The 5,739-nt window shown below is 39.8% G+C and overlaps 1 non-coding gene and 1 pseudogene across 1 annotated transcript; both read right to left on the reverse strand.

Moving 5' to 3' along the window:
• Window positions 1–1,177: 1,177 nt before the first annotated feature.
• LOC119342261 lies at window positions 1,178–1,346 on the reverse strand. The gene has a single exon (XR_005165497.1). It is a non-coding gene; the product is annotated as a U1 spliceosomal RNA (small nuclear RNA).
• A 3,702-nt stretch (window positions 1,347–5,048) lies between these two features.
• On the reverse strand, window positions 5,049–5,199 carry LOC119342258 (annotated as a pseudogene).
• Window positions 5,200–5,739: the final 540 nt, after the last annotated feature.

The following is a 5,739-nucleotide window of genomic DNA, read 5'->3' on the forward strand; positions in this document are numbered from 1 at the left end:
CCGTATGAAACAAGAAGAAAGCCGTGAAACTATATTTTAATTCTAAAGATACACTTTTTGTTTGGTTACACTTTTCTTTTAGTGATACACAACGAAACATTATGATACACCTCGAAACACACACACACACACACACAAGACAAAACCTTATGTAAGAACAAAACGAACTTAGAAAAACTAAAAATAGCATGGTCTCGGTCGTTACAGGATGTTACATGTGGCAGAATAGAGTATGTACACGAGCAGATGGGGACTGCAGTAGGAGGATCGATCGGCTATCCACGTTACACCAACCGTGGTGGAGGGCTCGGCACCACGTAGGATTTCGGCGTGTTCGCTATCGGCGGCCTGGGGCTCGTCGCCCTCGACCCCAAAGACCTCCTCACTGAAGCCCACTCCCCGGCGGCCGCAGCCATGACACTGGCTTCCCCTACCTTCGCGCCACAATCTACAATTGAACAAATTCTGTGGATTATAGTTCCAGCTCAAAAGGCCAAACGACGTTGAGATCGCCGAGCAGCGTACCCAGAAGGAAGCACGAGGAGAGCACGACGACCCCAGCGACGAGCATCCAGGCGAAGAGCACTCTGCGGTCCATCCCGGCGACGTCTCTGAAGTCTGAACTGAAGTAACAGCTAGACTTTGGGAGTTGGGACTTGGGACTTGGGAGGAAGCGTCAGCGCGCTAGAGGTGTATATATCATCGACCTGCATGATAATTAAGGTCGTCGAACCATTGAAGACAAACTGGAATCCAGCTACTTGCCGCTCAATTCGATTAAACAGCACGCATTGCAGCTGTGCGGGCTTTCTCTAATCGCAATTGGACCAGTATAATCCAAGTGATGTTTGACTTGGGCATTTGTTAACTATGGTTCTATATAATTCAGCTCGGGCGATCTTGCCGTAACCTCAAGATAAGCACTTGCTGGTCTTCCTGCTTCGAAACTTGAACTCAGTTACATTAGATGGTACAACCATCAGCCGGCACTTATAACTCTCATAAAAGAGTTTCTAAACAGAAGAACATGGAAACTGAAAGTACTCCCTCTAAACAAATATAAGACGTTCTAGATCACTAAAGGATATATATAATAATAAAAGGATAAAGTTTGTATAGAAGCATAAAATCTAAAGGTTTTAGAAGTATAAAATACAAAGTTTAGAGTAAAACTTTGATAGTGGTCGCGCGAGCGTGTACCCCTCTAAGGCTCTAACACTAATTATGACATTCATTTTTCAACAAAAAAGAGACGATAGACCGACATGCTCACTACATGCAATGTGAGCCATCGGTCTAGGCCATGAGTCTTATTGATCATCCATAGACCCTGTCCAGTTAACTAAGATCCAGAGTTGCCTTGCCCTCCTATTATATACCCGCCTCCTCCACATTAATCTTCACAAATTTCGTTGTGGGACTAAACGCCCTGTTAGCATCCTCAAACTCAAATGACGGCTTATGTATTTCCTACCTTGTCCGTTTCAGAAAGGCCCAGTTGGTACATCGGCCTATTTGTGTATGCCACTCCTGGACCATGGCCCATTACAACTGCCAGGGGCTACATCAGCCAATTTGCATATGCCCACCGCTAGCCCATAGCGGGGATCCTATTTGCTGCGCAGGTCGCTAGGTAGCGACCGCGGGAAAACCCTATTTGCCGCTCTCTGCGGCAAATAGTCGGACTTCCGCACAGGCTCTATCAACCGAGCGCTCAGGGTGGGCCGGCCTGTTAATATAACAACCGGTTTTGGGAACCTTCTATAAAGTTCCTTGCCAGTTTTATACGGTTTTGGAAACCTTCTAGAAGCTTCCTGAACAGGTTTTTTCTTTTTATATTTCTTTTTAGTTTTTTTATTAATCTTTCCTTTTTTGTTTTTTCTCTATCTTTTTCTGTTTCTTTTTTTTCTATTTTCTTTCTTCTTGCTCTTTTCTTTTCGATTTTTTCATATTTAATTGAATATTTCAGAATTTTAGAAAATGTTTCTGCTACCAAATGTGTTCACAAATTCAATAGATGTTCAGAAAATTCAAAAAACGTTCCCGTTTTCAAAATTTGTTCGCAAATTCAGAAAAACTTTCACATTTTTCAATTTTGTTCACATATTCAAAAAAATCTTGGAACTTCAGAAAATGTTCCTGTTTTCCAAATTTGTTCACCAATTCAATAAATGTTCATTTTCGAAAAAATGTTCACAAAATTCGAAAAATGTTCCCATTTTCGAAATTTGTTCACAAATTCAGAATAATTTCATATTTTTCAATTTTGTTCACATATTCGAAAACATCTGGGAATTTTATAAATTGTTCCTGTTTTCCAAATGTGTTCACCAATTCAATAAATGTTCATTTTTCGAAAAATGTTCACAAATTAAGATATGTTTTGGAATTTCATAAAATGTTCCAATTTCCAAAAAAAATCGGAAATTCTGAAAATTTCCTGTTTTTGAAAATGTTTTCGTTGGTCAAAAATTCTTTGAAAAAGTTGAGAAATGTTTGTGTTTCATAAAACACTCGGATTTTTTTTCAAAAAGATCGTTTGAAATTCTTAAAATATGTCGGACTGGCTTATGTTGCTTCTTAATGGTTTACGTTGCTTTATTTTCAATGACCTGCATTAGTTCAGTCGATAGTACTTCGTGGACTGTTGATTGAGATCCTGTGTTCGATCCCTTGCGACTGCTGATTAATTTTTTAGCTACTGCATGATTCGCTTCGGATCGTTTCCTTCATGGGCCGGCCCAGGCAGAGACACGACTATGCGAAACTGCAACTGTTTGCCGCAAAATGCGGCGCATAGGACCTCCCGCGACCGCGCGCACAACCCTGCGCTTCCCACTGCGAACATTTGGCCGGCCAATCTTGCTTGTTTCCGGGGTTTTTTCGTGTTTTTTCTTTCAGACTTTTCCCTTCTTTATTAATTTTCTTGTTTCTTTCTTTATTAATTTTATTTTTCCTTTCTTTATTAATTTTCATTTTTCTTTTTCGTGTTTTCATTTCCGTTTTCCCAAATTCACAAGTATTTTCTAAATCTCGGACCATTTTTATGAAATCGGTGAACATTTTTTAAATTAAACCAAAAAATTCATCAAAATCAAATTTTTTTCCTGAATTTCTAAAAAAATCATCAAACTTAAAAAATGTTCTCAAATTGAAAAAATATCATCAAATTCAAAACAAAATCATTGAAATATAAAATGTTCATCAAATTTGAATATGTTCTCGAATACAAAAGTTGTTCATCATATTCAAGAAAAATGTTCACTAAATTTAAATTTTGTTTCATTAAATACAAAAAAAATCAATTGAAATTAAGAAAAATCATCAAAACTTCAAATTTTTTTCATCAAAATACAAAAAGGTCATCAAAATTGAAAAATGTTCAATCAAAATTTAAAAAGCTCCTTTGAATAAATTGTGTCCATTTTTTGAATTCTCAAACATTTTTTTAAATTCACAAACTTTTTTGTGCATTTAGTGAACATTGCTTCAAATTCTAAAGTTTTTAAATCACATTTTTTTAAAAAGAAGCAAAAAATAAAACAAAACAAAAAAGTAAACAAAAAGCCAAAAAGAAACAAAAAAAAGGAAGGCGTGTCCCACATCTGGGCCGGCCCAAGGTAGCGCCCTCGTTAGCACCTAATCTCACTTTTTTCCTAGAAACTATCCAGATCTTCTTTTTGAAAGGACTCCAAAGTACTAGACCAGTTCTCCACTTTAGTTAATCTCAGAAAGAATAATGAAGAAGGAGCCCATGCGGTTGACAGGGCACGTGCATGGATCATCAGCCAATGGCAGCCTCCTCCCGACAACTATTGAAATCATACCGCGGTGCTTTACTTTGTACTTCCCAAAAGTACTACTAATGTTTTACGTCTAGTTTTGGAGGTGACGAGCCTAGTCGCGAGAGGTCACTGAATCATTTGTGCTTGAGATTTTTTTGACAACTTAATTCACCTAGGTGACGGTGGGAAAGTTACACTGATGGCTAGGTAGGTGGCGACGCGGTCGGGTGTGGAGATGTTGCAATGGACGACATAGAGCTTATACATAATGTGGAGAACGGTCACCTCAAGCTTTGCATCCTGTGCCCGTTTGTCATTCGTATATAAGGTTTGGCAATTGCTTCGGAAGAAGTCAAGTTAGTACTGGTTGGGCAATTGCTTCGGTGGGAATGACACGAAGACTCATCTATGGGATGCACCATGGGTGCACGAGAGGAAGCCCAGGGACATTGCATGTTTGGGTCTTTAGAGTCAAGATAACGACCCACCTCTCCACGGCTCACATTTAGGAATGCATCACCCTTTGGAAGCTTCTTCGACATTCCCACATTGAGGAGCATGCGACATTGTGTGGAAGCACACGGCTAATGGACAATACTCAATGGCCTCAGCTCACGCGGTGCAATTTTTGGGGATCATTGACTCTTTTGGAGCACACGATTGGAAGGCTTTGTTGTCTTTTTTTCCTTGGCTAGCCATTCAAGAAAGAATTTGAACCACCGATAGATTGACCAAGCATGGGTTGCCTAACGCTGGTCTTTGCCCTCCATAAGAGGGAACAAGAATCTGGAATGCACCTTTTCTTTGAGTGTTGCTTCACTATTATGCTATTGAATTTTTCCAAATGAGTGGCTTCACCTTGGGGCCACTGATACTACATCTTGGCACTTGGAGCATTCCCTTGTGGAGTGGTGGGTCAATCTATCTGTCGAGTGCGTCCCCAATAGGAAGAACATGGCCTCCTTCACAATGCTTATTTCTTGGACCGTTTGGAATGAACGGAATGCCCTTGTCTTTTGTCATGAGAGGGCCCCTCCTTCAATCGTTCTCAACTACATCAAACTTCAAGTGAAACTTTGGATAACCGAGGAAGCCAAGAAACGACATAATATAATGTTGGGGGCCATATGTCGTCATATGCATGTGTAAACCAAATTATATTCCCTTCTTAATTAATGAATGAGTCAAATCTATGCCTCTATTTCAAAAAAGGAAAAAAAATACTACACATGGCATCAAAATTGCAATAAAATTAAATAGTTTGTAGGGATCGGGCGGACAGTTGCCCCTCTATGACGTTCACTCTCCCACGAAAAGGACATGATAGACTGACATGCTCACTATGTGCAATGTGAGATATCAATCTAGGCCATGAGCATTATTGATCATTCATTGACCCCGTCTAGGTAAGTATGTATTTTGGTTGCTCTATCGTCCTATTATGTACCAGCCTCCTCCCCGTTTATCTTGCTAAACTCTCTGTGCCAGACAAAATGCAAATATCTGTTATATTTTCGCTTCCTACACCCACAACTTTTTTTGAGGGGTAAAGCCAACTTTATTGATCAAAAACCACAACTAGTAGGATACAATTTGTCTTGGCCAAATCAAACATGACGACCCGGAGCAAGTAAGAGAAAATCTTGCTAAGCTGTGCGCGTCAGCATTGACTTCATGACCCTAAAAAATAAAGATAAAACTAAAATAAGTTTCTCTGGTATTGATCTCACTGATGAGTGCTCCCTGGCCTGCCTTGGCTGCCTTGTTTGATGTCTCCCACAACTTGTTCTGAATCACATGCAATAACAAAGAGTTATGAAGGTGAAGATCTGTTGCTAGTGATAGAGCCTCTTAGCATGCCATTGCCTCCAACGCCACTGGATCGCTAACACAAACAATGACTAGAGACGAACTGGCAACATAATTACCATTATTGTATCTACACACTGCCGAC

This window comes from Triticum dicoccoides, chromosome 7B (assembly GCF_002162155.2).
Source record: "Triticum dicoccoides isolate Atlit2015 ecotype Zavitan chromosome 7B, WEW_v2.0, whole genome shotgun sequence".
Classification (NCBI taxonomy): Eukaryota; Viridiplantae; Streptophyta; class Magnoliopsida; order Poales; family Poaceae; genus Triticum; species Triticum dicoccoides.